We start from the raw sequence: 16,533 nt of genomic DNA on the forward strand, positions 1-16,533 counted from the left end.
AACATTTTAGTAAACCTCTTCTCTACTCCCTCAATTTTATTGACATCTTTCCTATAATTCGGTGACCAGAACTGTACACAATACTCCAAATTTGGCCTTACCAATGCCTTATACAATTTCAACATTACCACCCAACTCCTATACTCAATGCTCCGATTAATAAAGGCCAGCAAACCAAAAGCTTTCTTCACTACCCTATCCACATGAGATTCCACCTTCAGGGAACTACGCACCATTATTCCTAGATCCCTCTGTTCTACAGCATTCTTCAATGCCCTAACATTTACCATGTATGTCTTATTTTGATTAGTCCTACCAAAATGTAGTACCTTACATTTTTCAGCATTAAACTCCATCTGCCATTTTTCAGCCCACTCTTCTAACTGGCCTAAATCTCTCTGCAAGCTTTGAAAACCTACTTCATTATCCACAACGCCACCTATCTTAGTATCATCTGCATACTTCCTAATCCAATTTACCACCCTATCATCCAGATCATTAATATATATGACAAACAAAATTGGACCCAGTATAGATCCCTGAGGCACACCACTACACACCGTCCTCCAATCTGACACGCAGTTATCCACCACTACTCTCTGGCATCTTCCATCCAGCCACTGCTGAATCCATTTTACTATTTCAATATTAATGCCTAACGCTTGAACCTTCCTAACTAACCTTCCGTGTGGAACCTTGTCAAAGGCCTTACTGAAGTCCATATAGACAACATCCACCGCTTTACCCTCGTCAACTTCCTTAGTAACCTCATCAAAAAATTCAATAAGATTTATCAAACATGACCTTCTACACACAAATCCATGTTGACTGTTGCTAATCAGACCCTGTCTATCCAGATAATTATATATACCATTTCTAAGAATACTTTCTATCAATTTACCCACCACTGATGTCAAACTCACAGGCCGATAATTGTTAGATTTACACTTAGAACACTTTTTAAACAATGGAACCACATGAGCAATACGCCAATCCTCCAGCACCATCCCCGTTTCTAATGATATTTGAAATATTTCTGTCAGAGCCCCTGCTATTTCCACACTAACTTCCCTCAAGGTCCTAGGGAATATCTTGTGCCGACCCGGAGACTTACCCACTTTTATATTCCTTAAAAGCGTCAGTACTTCTTCTTCTTTAATCATCATACTTTCCATAACTACCCTTCTTGTTTCCTTTACTTTACACAATTCAATATCCTTCTCCTTTCATTTATCAAATGAAAATATTGAATAAAAGTCACCAGATTTGCTCAAATTTAAAGGATGTATCAAATGTCCGACTTCTTATTTTCTCTAAACTTAAACAGGACATAATGGAGGAAAGTCATTAAAAGACAGTAGGTGGATTAGAATCCTTCCACTTCAATAAAACGGCTCTCCTAGCCAATAAAGTTGAAAAGGCTATCATACGTTGAGTGGAAACAGGAATATTTCCTGCTTCGGATGAGATAATCCCAAAGATTGCCGTAAGTAAATTAGGTTATAGGTCCAGATCCAAGATTTTTGATAGAGTTTTAAAAACATCTCTCCAAAAATTATCTAGCTTTATACAAGACCAAAACATATGAGTTAAAGTGGCCACCTCAATATTACACCGGTCACAAATAGGATTAATGTTGGAAAAAATACGTGATAGTTTATCCTTTGACATATGGGCCCGGTGCACTACCTTGAACTGTATCAGGGAATGACAAATAGATGAGTTGTTAACTAAATGAATTATCTGAAAATGACTCTTGAAATTCCAATTCCCAAGCACATTTAATTTTATCGTTAGATATCATTCGTAAATTCAATAACCGTTTATAAATTAGAGCTATCAACCTTTTTTGAAGTGGTTTAAGCTGAAAGAGAGCATCTGTCATATTAGGTGGATAAGCAGAAGGGTAATTTGGCAGCAAACCACGTAATAAATTCCTAATTTGTAAATATCTAAAAAAGTGTACATTAAATAAATCATATTTATCCACTAACTGAGAAAAAGACATTGAACAATCCCCTAAAAACAAATCTGAAAAAGTTATTATTCTCTTGGTTTTCCAAATTAAAAAGGCCTTATCCAAAATTGATGGTTTAAAAAAATAATTGACATGGATATTACTAGAAAGAACAAAATTATTTAACTCAAAAAAATCTACGAAACTGAAACCAAATTCTTAATGTTTGTTTAATAATGGGATTTAAATCTTGTCTACTAATCTTAGAAAACAAAAAGGGAAGAGGAGCTCCCAGTAAAGAGGCCAAAGGGAACCGCTTCACCGAGTTTTCCTCCAAATCCAAACATGAAGAACATTCACGTATGTTTGAATAATGAATCCAAAAAGTGATGTATCGAATGTTAATTGCCCAATAATGCATTCTAAAATTTGGCAAAGCCATGCCACCATTCTTCTTAAATTTCTGCAATAAGGGTTTACTCAATCTAGGATTTTTATTATTCCAAATATAAGATAAGATTATAGGGTCTATTCTGTCAAAAATGTTTTGGGAACAAAGGAAGGATCTGCCTGAAATATATATAAGAATTTCGGTAGAACTATCATTTTAATAGTATTAATTCGACCTATTAATGATAATGTCATAGGTGACCATTTAGAAAGCATTTATTGGGCGTAATCAATTAATGAGAGAAAATTATATTTATAGAGGTCCTTAAAATTTTTAGTAATTTTAATACCAAGACAAGTAAAGTAATTTTTAGCAATATTAAAAGGTACATGATGATTTTGATTCAAGTAATTATTAATAGGAAATAACTCACTTTTATGTAAATTTAATTTATATCCAGAAAAACTGCTGAATTCAGAAAATATAGATAACATAGAAGGAATAGATTTCCTAGGATCTGAAATATAAACTAACAGGTCATCTGCATATAACGAAACCTTGTGTACTTTGTCCCCTCTCTTAATACCCTGAACAGTATTAGAATCTCTAAGAGCAATAGCAAGGGGTTCTAAAGCCAAGTTAAATAATAAAGGGCTAAGAGGACATTCCTGCTTAGTACCCTTGTATAATCTAAAATAAGGAGATTTTTGATTATTAGTTATAACTGCAGCCATAGGGGCATGACAGATCAATTTGATCCAGGAAATAAATCCCGGACCAAAATTAAATCTTTCCAAAACCTGAAATAAGTAAGACCACTCCACCCTGTCAAAGGCTTTCTCTGCATCAAGAGAAACAACACATTCAGATTCTTTAGATGGAGAAGAGTGAATAATGTTTAATAATCTTCGAATGTTAAAATGTGAATATCTATTTTCAATAAATCCAGTTTGATAATTGAAAATAACACTAGATAAAATACTCTCAAGTCTAGTAGCCAAGATCTTAGAAAGAATTTTAAAATCTGCATTCAGTAGAGAGATGGGTCTATAGGAAGTGCATTCAGATAAATCTTTTTTTAGGAATTAATGAGATTGATGCTTTTTAAAAAGTTTTCGGGAGAATCCCAGAAGATATGGAGTCAGTGAAAATTTGACATAAATGAGGTGTAAGTATTTTGGTGAAAGTCTTATAAAATTCCACTGTATATCCATCCAGTCTCGGAGCCTTACTTGGTTGGGAAGAGGATATAGCACTTGCTATTTCCTCTTGTTTAAGAGGTGCATCTAATGTATTCATATCTTGAATAGAAATTTTAGGTATATTCAATTTTTGCAAAAATCTGTTCATAAAAGTAATATTGTCTAAAAATTCAGATTTATAAAGATTAGAGTAGAAATCCATAAATACCTTATTAATTTCATAAGGATCTACCATTTCAGTTCTATCAGGTCTTCATATTTTCAGGATCTGTCTTCTAGCCATATTTGCTTTTAACTGACCAGCCAATAATTTGCCTGACCTGTCTCCATGTATATAAAATTGACATTTAGATTTTAGAAGTTGCTGCTTAAAGGGAAAAGTCGAAAACAAATTATGTTGTGTTTGGAGTTCCACCCTCTCATAGAGATCTTCACTAGGCATTACTGAATAAACTTTGTCTACTTCTTTAATCCTATTAGTAATCACTAAAAGTTCCGCCTTGGTTTTCCTTCTTAAACCTACTGAGTATGAAATTATCTGTCCACTAAGAAAAGATTTCATCGTATCCCAAATAATCAAATTTGACATTCCCTCAGTTGTATTTAATTCAAAAAATAGAGAAATTTGCTCTTTAATAACATTTACAAAGGTTGAATCTTGTAGCAATGAAATGTTAAATCTCCACTGAGGTAACTTCAGAATATTATTAGAGAACTTCAAAGTTAGTTTCACAGGTGCATGATCTGACAACGCAATCACATCATACGCACACTCAGCAACAGAGGGCACCAATCGTGTAATCAATTCTTGAATATTTATGGTATACATGTGGAAAAAGAGAAAAATCTTTTTCTTTATGATGTCTAAATCTCCAAATATCCACCAAACCGTATTCTAATAAAAAAGAATTAATACAAGTCGCAGCTTTATTAGGAAGCAACGGATTGGTGGATGATCTGTCAATCGACGGACTGAGACAGCAGTTAAAGTCACTGCCCATAATCAACTTATATTCATTTAAATTCGGCAGCACAGAAAATAGCTTTTTAAAAATTCAGGGCTATCTATATTAGGTGCATAGACACACACCAAAGCCACCTTTTGACTGCATAACAGACCAGTAACAATTAAATATCTTCCAATTAAATCAGTAACAGTATTAAAATGAACAAAAGGGATTTAGAATTAATAAAAATAGATACCCCTCTTATTTTATTTACTGATAAAGAATGAAATAAGGGTCCCTTCCAAAATTTAAAAGAACGATTTTCATTCTGTCTGCGGATATGAGTTTCCTGCACAAAAGTAATATCCGCACGGTGTTTTTAATTTCTTAAAAATCTTTCTGCACTTAATAGGTTAGTTCATACCATTCAAATTCCAAGATATTATATTAATTTTATTAAGATCCATGTTTAAAGTTTAATTTAAAAATTTTATAAAGTAAACTAATGCACAGGCGCAAGCTAAATCCGAAGAAAGGATAAAGGACAAGGGACAAAGCATGACTTGATCAGAAAGAAAAGCAAGATAATTGACAAAAAAACCTCTCAGGACTGCCCAGTTGAAAAAAAAACTAATCTAATAGACCCACCCACCTCCCACAAAGACCCGGAAACCATCCAATAGGTGGACAGCATGCTACTCTAATAACCCTTGACCCCGTCTCCAGATAGCAGCCCCTACTTACAAAGTAATATGTTACCACCACCAAAAAGACATAGCAAAGAGTACATAAAGAAATAAACAGTTTCCAAATATTTTCATATTATGTCTAACAATAGTTAACACCGAACTAACGACAGCCATCTTAAATCCATTTAAAATACGTAACCATGTATTCAAAAAAAAGATAAATCCAACCAACTAATATACTACAACTAATGTTAAAGACTTATAAATCAAGGAAAAAATAAGCAAATATATATATATTAAATACAAAACTATATTAACTATTAAAGCAAACAACAACAGATCTAAGTAAGTAAGTCCATGTCTGGGCACTCATAAAACGTGGAGTGGACTTTCATCGAAACCATAACAAACAGCTCCCAGCTAAGGATTAACTTTTCAAATTGCTTGTGAGGTGTACTTAAACTCCTTTATAAATTTCCAATCATCTTCCGGAGAGTCAATCTGTTTTGGACGAGTATTAGCTGGAGTAATTATCAGATGAGCCGGATAATGCAAAGAAGGACGACAGTTAATTTTATAAAGTTCAGCCATAACTTCCCGATATTTAATTCTTTCAGCATACATCTCTGGAGTAAAATCTTCAACTATACAAATCTTTTCTTCATTATAAATTAGATTATCCCTTTTCCTTGCATCCTGAAGAATAGCTTCTCTGTTTGTAAAATAATGCAAACGCAGAATCACAGGATGTGGTTTCATTTTGGCTGAAGGCTTAGGACATCAAATTCAGTGGGCTCTGTCCAGAATTGGACAGGCTTCGAGAATATCACTAAAAAGTGAATATAACATGTTCGAAAAAATCTTTAATGGCTTTCGTATTTAATGGCTACCAGTTTCCGTATTTTCAGGCAAACCCAGTATGCGTAAATTCATCCTGCGACATCTGCTTCCCAGTTCGATCATTTTCTTCTTAATTCTTGATAACTCTGAAGCAGCCTCATTAATTTTCTTTTCCATCAAAGACAACTTCAACTCTTGTTCTTTAATAGTTTGACTTATTAACTCCTGTTCTCTTTCAGTTCTGTGGGTGTTCTGTTTAAACGTCTGATATTGAACTTCCAGATTCTTCAAAGATTCCTGTACAGCGAAAAAGTTTTTTTCAAGCTTTTCATTAGCGTTCGTCAGTTTATCGATCTTGGTGTCCAGCGTACCGATCTTCGCATTAATAGCTTCTATTACAGAGAGTATTCTTTCTGAAGTAGAGTCTTCCTGTGATTTCTTTGTTTGTTCAACTTCGGGAAACATAGAAACATAGAAAATAGGTGCAGGAGTAGGCCATTCGGCCCTTTGAGCCTGCACCGCCATTCAGTATGATCATGGCTGATCATCCAACTCAGAACCCTGTACCAGCCTTCCCTCCATACCCCCTGATTCCTTTAGCCACAAGGGCCATATCTAACTCCCTCTTAAATATAGTCAATGAACTGGCCTCAACTGTTTCCTGTGGCAGAGAATTCCACAGATTCACCACTCTCTGTGTGAAGAAGTTTTTCCTAATCTTGGTCCTAAAAGGCCTCCCCTTTATCCTCTGTTACATGCTCAAAGAGATCTGTTTTTTTTGTGAGAATGCTGTAATGGTCTTTTGGAGGTCACCTGATGTGATTTTCCCGCCGATGTGAGGTCACGTGATGACATGTGCCCCGTGACTATATAAGGGTCGACTCAGGTGACGCAGTAGGGTTTTGAGTTTGTAGATTTCCAGGTAGAACGTGTTGTGCCTTCGTTTCTGTTGCATGTTTGTTTTTGTGACACAGTTTCATTTTTAAAACTGAAGGTGTGTTCTCTTACAAGATATCGTATTTGAACTGGAAATTTGTGGCTGGAAGTGCCAATTAACTCAATTCTGACAGTTTTGAAGGGAGAGTGAAGAATTCATCAAAGTGAAGGGTCAAGAGAAGTCGGCATCGTTTGGCAGTTTAATAAAGAATTGATCTTATTGAGTCTTCGTTGAAGAGAACCTGCATTGAGATAACTCTTGCAATAGCGCAATGAGTTCATGCAAAAAGGCTCTCTCTCTCTAAAAGGAATTTAAGGTCAGTCGTTTTAAACTGTTTATTTTCGGCATCAGGAATCCTGTGGACAGAACCGGCAGTAAAGGTGCGTTGGTGAAGAAATCCTTCTGCAGAGAAGTCTGTCCAATTGAATGTGTAAAGTTGTTGGACTTTCGAAGTTATCGCTTTAAGAATTGTATCTGACTGTATTGCTTTAAGAACTGTTTTCACATTTAACGCTTTAAGAACCAGAGCCGAGTGGAGTTGATGAACTGCTGCGTACCTATTAACCTCTGGTTAAAGTTTTCCTGTTTTTTTTTTCCTTATGGTTTATACGTGTTTAATAAATGTTCGGTTGTTTTTATAAAACCAGTCTTGATTAATCTTCATTGCTGCCGGTTACGTAACACCTCGAACTGTGACTCCTCATTCTGGACTTCCCCAACATCGGGAACAATCTTCCTGCATCTAGCCTGTCCAATCCCTTTAGGATTTTATACGTTTCAATAAGATCCCCCCTCAATCTTCTAAATTCCAACTAGTATAAGCCTAGTTCATCCAGTCTTTCATCATATGAAAGTCCATCCCAGGAATCAATCTGGTGAACCTTCTTTGTACTCCCTCTATGGCAAGAATGTCTTTCCTCAGATTAGGGGCCCAAAACTGCACACAATACTCCAGGTGTGGTCTCACCAAGGCCTTGTACAACTGCAGTAGTATCTCCCTGCTCCTGTACTCGAATCCTCTTGCTATAAATGCCAGCATATCATTCGCCTTTTTCACCGCCTGCTGTACCTGCATGCCCACTTTCAATGACTGGTGCATAATGACAACCAGGTCTCGTTGCACCTCCCCTTTTCCTAATCGGCCACCATTCAGATAATAACCTGTTTTCCTGTTTTTGCCACCAAAGTGGATAACCTCACATTTATTCACATTAAATTGCATCTGCCATGAATTTGCCCACCCGCCTAACCTGTCCAAGTCACCCTGCATCCTCTTAGCATCCTCCTCACAGCTAACACTGCCGCCCAGCTTCATGTCATCCGCAAACTTGGAGATGCTGCATTTAATTCCCTCATCCAAGTCATTAATATATATTGTAAACAACTGAGGTCCCAGCACTGAGCCTTGCGGTACCCCACTAGTCACTGCCTGCCATTCTGAAAAGGTCCTGTTTATTCCCACTCTTTGCTTCCTGTCTGCTAACCAATTCTCTATCCACATCAATACCTTACCCCCAATACCGTGTGCTTTAAGTTTGCCATGTACATATATATTGTGGCATGTTGGAACGACATGCAACGAGAAACAATAATATTCAACAATTGTAAAGAATAAAGTTAAAAGTTAAAGTATGCATAAGGAATAAAATGAGCATAAATACCAGCTTGCATTTACAATGTAAACAGCTTTATAAAACGTGATTTGAAGTGCAGTGATGGGGTAATAGATGGGGGGGGGGGTCAGGGAGCTAACGAGAATGTAATGCCAGACAAGTTGTTGAGAAGGATAAAGCCTTGTAAATGCTCACTTTCTTCTTGTGTCGTCCCTTGAGATTGAGCCTGTGTTGTTTCCACTCCCATTCTGTGGACTCTGAACAAGCTGAAGGGTCTGTTGCACGATCTTACAGTAGGTTGTGTTGTTTGGGATGTTGTTTAACGCTTTTACATTCTACACATGGCCTTGATGTGTTTTAGCAAGGAAACCTGAGATGCTTAGTGTCCTTCCCCACGGTACTTTACCACTTCGAACACACACACATCAAGGTAAGCTACCAAAACGTGAGAAAATCTGCAGATGCTGGAGATCCAAAGCTACACACACAAAACGCTGGAGGAACTGGGCAGGCCAGGCAGCATCCATGGAAAAGAGTAAACAGTCAGGGATTCAGGTTGAGACCCTTCATCAGGTCTCTTCAATAACCTGAGATGTGCTGCGTAGGTTGCCCTCACCTCCAACGTAGACAAGTGGCGAGGGACTGATGGTGCATGGCGAACCACTGGTGCCAAGTCTGAGTTCAAGCACTCTAGGTCAGCAGGCTATGTGTGGTGTTGGCACACTGGAAACATAGAACACGGAAGAGTACAACACAGGAACAGGCCATAATGAACTGCATCATTAATGTGTGCTTTCACTGTGCAATGGTACCAGAGGTTGAGGATGTGCCTGAATGATGACACTAATGTTACAGCAGAGTGGGTGGGGCTACAACCAACTTATCCCAACTCCCACCCGGCATCAAGTAGATGACGACTGGTAATTAGGAGTGGCAGAGACTTTCTTTTTCAAAATTAGTTTCTTAACTTCACCGCATAAGAGATAGAAACAGGAGCAAACTGTTCACCGCTCATTCTGCCCTGCCATTCACTAATACTGTGGCTTTTTATTTTACCTCGGATGACCCTCGCATTAACCCCACAGCCTCCATTCCGATCATTCCTAAAAACCTTTCTTGAATATGCTCAGTGAATGAGCCTAGGGAAAGAATTCCAAAGATTCACCATCCTTTGGGTGAGGATATCTCTTCTCACTTTCAACACACAGAGAATGCTGAAGGAACTCAGCAGGCCAAGCAGCATCTGTGGAAAAGAGTGAACAGTCGACGTTTCAGGCTGAGACTCTTCACCAGTCCTGATAACGGGTCTCGGCCCAAAGTCTCCACGGTACTCTTTTCCATTGATGCTGCCTGGCCTGTTGAGTTTCTCCAGTATTTTGTGTGAGTTGCTCAATTTTCCAGCATCTGCAGATTTTCTCTTGTTTGTTTCTTCTCACTTTAGTCTCTTTTTCTGAGACGGGGTCCCCTTGTTTAAGAAGTGAAATCACAAGGAAATCACCCTGCATCCACTCCATCGGAACCCAGAAGAATTTTACACGAAGGCAAAAACAGAGGTGTGGCAGCTAAGGCAACCAACACCTAACAAGAGGCAGTGCCTTGTGAAATGATCTATCAATAGACAGATCACAAGGTACATTCTGTTTGTAAAGGTGAATTTACACATAAATACACTACATGTTGAAAGGTTCATTTAATATCAGAGAATGTATATAGTATACAAGCTGAAATTCGTACTCTTCACAGACATCCATGAAACAAGAACCCCATAGATAGAACGATAAAGCCATTGAAGCCCTGAAGCCCTGAAGCCCCCTCCTATCGCACATGCAGCAGCAAAAGCATTAACACCCCTATCCACCCCCCTCCCCAGTTCCTCCAGGCGAAATTTTAACTACTTCGGTCAAATAACCAGTATCTGATTGGTTCACTGTAAGTTAAAATAACTTTGTTCCATTACCAAGAGAATCATTGACAGGAATTTAAAAAAATAGCATTTTACTGTTTATGGTTATAATGAATTAATGAATGTAAGGTGTAAATTATCTCCCTGTCACATTATCGACCTATGATTAAGATAATTACAGAGATTGAAATAAAAATAGCAAAGTACTTCTCTTCAGAGCTGAATAAAATGCACAAGTGGATTCGCTGAATAACGAAAAGTGCATTCTATGATTTGAACCTTTCAGATATTCTGCAGATAAATTCAGATTTTATGCGGTTAGATAAAACACAAAATTCAAGTACACAAAGATTTTGTAGAGTCAATTGGTTTATGGGATAAAAGATGCATTCAACAGATTTTCATTTGCTATTCTACACCTGTGGAACTAAGGGAAAAGATTAGCAAAGGTTAGTCTGAGTTTCTTGCAGACTGTAACAGGAGAAATTATGTTACAAATTAAGAAAATGGTAGGAAAAGGAAACAAGTATTTTATGTCCGTCTTTGCTGAAAAAGATGCAAATTAAAACCCTCCCAAAATTACTGCAGAGCAACATGTCCAGAGTGAATGACGACTGAAAGAAAATAGCATTAGTAAATAAAAATATATTGGAGAAACTAATGAGACAAAAAACTGATAAATCGTCAGGACCTGCTGACTCACATCACAAGGCTTTGGAGAGAATGAACGTACTGGTTGATATTTTCCATTTGCTATGAATTCCACAAAGGTACCAACTGTATATATTGGCAGATAATATAACCCTGTGATTTAGAAAAGAAAAGAGAAAGGGAGATGGAAAACTACATCAGGGAGAGAATTAGTACCTGTTATTGAGAAATGGTAACAGGATTTGAGGTTAATGTTACCCTTAATAGGACTGCACAGAATCAATGAATAAGAATATCTTTAGCCTCTCTTAACTTTTATTGGGATAGTAATGGATAGGAAGCTAAGGGTAAATAAGTTGATAGGCATTTAGTATATTTAGATGATGCCATGCAAAAGATTAACGTTTGTAAATGGGAACATGTGAGGTCCCGGGCTCAGTGCTCTCAGAATGTCCAAGGTAGTGTCGTCAATAGCATGATGTTACAACAGCTCGGGGCATCAGAGTTCGGATTTCAGTTCCGATGGTGTCTGTAAGGAGTTTGTACATTCGCCCTGTGACCGCATGGGTTTCCTTGATGTGATTCCATTTCCTTGCACAGTCCAAAGATGTGCAGGTTAGTAGGTTGATTGGTCATTGTAAATGTTCCTGTGATGTAGGTTAGGGTTGCTGGGCCATGCTGCTCATTGGATCAGAAAGGCCTGTTCTGCGCTGTGTCTCAAAATAAAAATAAATAAATAACCATCAAACACAGAAAAATACAGCACAGGAAACGACCTTTCAGCCCACAATGTTGTGCCAAACTAATTAAACTCATTTTTCAATGCCTAACTAAACCAATCCCTTAAGACCATGTAATGTCAATATCCCTTCATTCTCTGCCTATGTAATGTCAGTATCCCTTCATTCTCTGCCTATGTAATGTCAGTATCCCTTCATTCTCTGCCTATGTAATGTCAATATCCCTTCATTCTCTGCCCATGTAATGTCAGTATCCCTTCATTCTCTGCCCATGTAATGTCAGTATCCCTTCATTCTCTGCCTATGTAATGTCAATATCCCTTCATTCTCTTCCCATGTAATGTCAGTATCCCTTCATTCTCTGCCTATGTAATGTCAGTATCCCTTCATTCTCTGCCTATGTAATGTCAATATTCCTTCATTCTCTGCCCATGTAATGTCAATATCTCTTCATTATCTGCCCATGTAATGTCAATACCCCTTCATTCTCTGCCCATGTAATGTCAGTATCTCTTCATTCTCTGCTTATGTAATGTCAGTATCCCTTCATTCTCTGCGCATGTAATGTCAGTATCCCTTCATTCTCCGCCCATGTAATGTCAATATCCATTCATTCTCTGCCTATGTAATGTCAGTATCCCTTCATTCTCTGCGCTTGTAATGTCAATATCCCTTCATTCTTTGCCTATGTAATGTCAATATCCCTTCATTCTCTGCCTATGTAATGTCAATATCCCTTCATTCTCTGCCCATGTAATGTCAATATCCCTTCATTCTCTGCCCATGTAATGTCAATATCCCTCTTAATAATTGGGAGACCAGAAATGAATACAATATTCCAGATGCACCCGAAGCAGCATTTTATAAACCTGTAATGTAACTTCCTGTCTCTTGAGCTCAGTGCCTTAACTGATAAAGGCAAACATGGCTTCTTTACCAGCCTATCAAACTGTGTAGCTGCTTTCAGGAAGCTATAGGCCTGACGCCCACAAGATCCCTCTGTACATCAGCATTATTAATAGTCTTGCCATTAGCAATGTACTCTCCCTTTACATTTGATCTTCCGAACTGCAACACTGTTTCCCCATATTGGCAACAGATTTATATCACACCACTACAGTTAGAGGCAAGTGAGACAATAGTATGCTATATTCAAAATGGAAGTTGAAGCATTGCTGGCATCTTAGGAAATGCTCAAGGGATCAGAACCAGGTTTATTATAACTGACATCCATTGTGAAATTTGTTATTTTGTGGCAGCAGGTTAAGTGTGCACCTTCGGCCTCCTGTGCCTCCTCCCTGATGGTAGTAATGAAACGGGCATGTCGTGGATGGTGAGGATCGTTAATAATGGATGCTGCCTTCTTTAGACATTGCCTTTTGGTGGTGTTGGTTGTGCCTGAGATGGAGCTGGCTGAGTTTATAAACTCTCTGTGCCTCATTAGATCCTGTGCATTGGAAGCTCCATACCTGGTGGTGATGGAAACAGCCAGAATGCTCTCAACAGTGCATTTGTAGAAATTTGCTGGAGTCTTCGTCGCCATACTGTACGAAATGTCCATACGCTCATAATGAAGTATAGCCAGTGGTGTGCCTTCATCATGATTGCAACCTGTGTTTGGCCAGAGGACAGAAAGGCTAAGGGAGCCGTGAAAGGAGACTTACAGCATGTTTCATGCAGATCTCCACTCAGTGGCCACTTTATTAGGTACACCAGTACACCTGCTTCTTCATGGTATGTAATGTCCTGGTTCGTATTTTCACTGTTATGCTGTATGTATTTCATTTAGCAGTTCTGTAAGAGCAGTCTGTTCTGTTTTCAGCTTGTTTGGGTTATTGTTGAAGATAAGAGAGAGGAGAAATGTCTGCCATCCAATTAGGATGGTCTGATTAAGGGGAGGTTTCTCTGGTGAAGAACACCAAGGTTGGGCTTGGAGCTTTTGTTCGAGAGGAGGTGAAGAGAGAAGACACTCGGGAGAACCGGTCATAACATATGATCCTGTGGGAGACCCGTTTCTTCGAGATGGATTGTGAATGCTGTTTGGAAGCTGGTGTGTGCTTTCACGTTGACTGAGGACCGGCGCATGTGTGACAGAGAAGTTCAAAGTAAGCTCCAACTTGTGCACGTTTGACTGTTTAATTAGAATGGGCTCTTTTCTTTTTGTTATTCTTTACTAACCCTTCGGTTAAGATTCATAAATATAATTCCTTTAATCAAGTGCAGTGCACTGGGTGTTATTTCACAGCATTAATTTGTAACAGGGTAGCAAATTACACAGCATCCACACAAACCGGTTTTGGGGTGGGGTCGAGCACACCTCAATCTCACCAGTTTGGTGGGGCTGGAGGTCATCTGCCCTAGACTTACGCAGCGAAGGAAACCAGGGTGGTTCAGGCATGATCTAATCAGCCACACATGTACAGCAACTCAATACATAAAAGCATGCAGACATAATTAAGAAGTTCAGATGTTGTTCAGATATCAGTATGGGGAAGAAATGTGATCCAAGTGAATTTGATCATAGTTGGTGACAGAGGGGTGGTTTGAGTTATCTCAGAAACTGATAATCTCTTGGGATTTTCATGCACAACAGTCTCTAGAGTTTAAAGAAAACGGTGTAAAAAGGAAGTCCAGTGATCAGCAGTTCTGTGGGTGAGGGAGGTCAGAGGAGAGTGGCTAGGCAGGTTCAAGCTGATCGGAAGGGGACAGTAACTGAAATGACCACATGTTCTGCATCTGGTGAGCAGAAGAACATCTCTGGATGCACAACAGCTTGAACCTTGAAGTGGATGGGCTACAGCAGCAGAAGACCATGAACATACACTCAGTGGCCACTATATTAGGTACAGGAGGTGCTTAATGAAATGGGCACTAAGTGTACATTTTCTTCAAAGAACAACAATTTTAAAAATGATGTGGTGCATTTTGGAGTATTGTTCAGATTTATTAAATCTGCTAACACATTTGGAAGTTGTTCATTTATGGACATCGGTAATATCTTTCAGCACTGTCAGCTCTGGCTTTGAAGTAGTACTTTTTGTGTATTCATATGGGTAGCCTATTGCCGAGGATATTCTCGCTGTATTCAGAATGCATGGCAGAACTCTCTTCTGCTGCTGCAAACATGTTTAGAATGCACAATTCGTGTTGCAGATAAAAAATGTACCTGTGCCAAATAAGGTTCCCAGAAGCCTATATCCCCAGGCTGGAGATATCCACAAGGGCAAAATAAAAACTCAAATCTGATATAGTAAATGGAAATTGAAACTGTAAAAGGCAAAGTATAACTGCAGGCTACAATAGATGCAAGTGGAATAGTACAGAAGATTAATTCAGATGTAGTTTGCATTATTTTCGATTATGTAATGCAATATGCTGTAGTGGAATGTAATTATGAGGATCCGTGGCCTGCCATTGTACACATCTTTGCATTTGATAATGAAAATATATTCTCTCCCTGCTAAAGTGTTGTGGTTCACAAACTTCAACACGTACAGGCGAGCAATGCTCTGAGGACGATCTGCCTTTCTCAGAAAAATGCTTTTGTATCAAGCACATTCTTCCAGCAAATGCTGAGGAGCTGAAGGAAGCATTTAGTTGTAGCTGGTCTTTATTTAATATATAACATCACTACGGATTCCATATGCTTTCAGAGGTTACACTACTTAATCTTTCTGTGACATTGCTTATTGAGAAAAGTGAAAAAAGTAATTTGTTGATTCTTGTCCTGTAACTTGCTCCTTTCTGCATGCCTATTAGTTTCAGTACACCCTCATGTACACCATCAGTACACAGATGGTGGTGAATCTGTGGAACTCATTGCACACATGGCTGTGGAGGCCAAGTCATTGAGAATATTTAAAGCAGAGAATAATGGGTTGTTGGTTACAGTCCTTAGTAAACTGAAAGTTTAGAGAGAGAAGACAGGTGAATGGGGTTGAGAGGGTTAATAAAACAGCCATAATGGAATGGTGCAGCAGACTCCATGGGCTGATAGCTTAATTCTGCCCCTATCTCGTATGGTCTTGTCACTATGTTTTTTTCATTCTTTCTCATTACATCTGTGTTTCTTTGCTTTCCCACAGTCTTTTTACCCTTCTGAATTCTGTCTTATATCATAATATTGGGCCAAATGGCCTAATTCTGCTCCTGTGTCTTATGGTCTTACGTCGTGATCCCATAAAGCAAAGCACTGCTTTTACTGAGCCCAAGATTGTCCATCAGAATAATTAGCCAGTTGCAAAATGCCTTCATATTGCAAGGTCAAGAGAGATGCTGAATAAAGATAAGGGCCTATTGTTCTGATCTGGTTCATCTATTTTTAGTGATGTTGGCTGATGCTGGAGAGACAATTGTTGAGCAGGAAGTTGTAGTAATTCCCTTTGAATATTAACTGGTATTTTTAAGTTCCACCTGTATATCAAAATAATGATTTTGGGTTGACATGTCTTCAACAGGATGTCATTGCTGATAATAGAGAAGGCCTCTGTTACAGCCAAAGTCCTGGAGTAGCAAATGAAGTGCACACCTTTGGAATGTGTAAAGCTGTGGAATTTTTCCACTGGGAAATTTTGGGATCATAGAAGATTTGAAAATGAGATTGCATAATCTAATTTTCCTCTGCAATCTCCAGAAGAATATGTATTCTGTAAGTTGTGATTTC

The sequence above is a fragment of the Mobula birostris genome, chromosome 21, assembly GCF_030028105.1.
Source record: "Mobula birostris isolate sMobBir1 chromosome 21, sMobBir1.hap1, whole genome shotgun sequence".
NCBI classification, from domain to species: Eukaryota; Metazoa; Chordata; class Chondrichthyes; order Myliobatiformes; family Myliobatidae; genus Mobula; species Mobula birostris.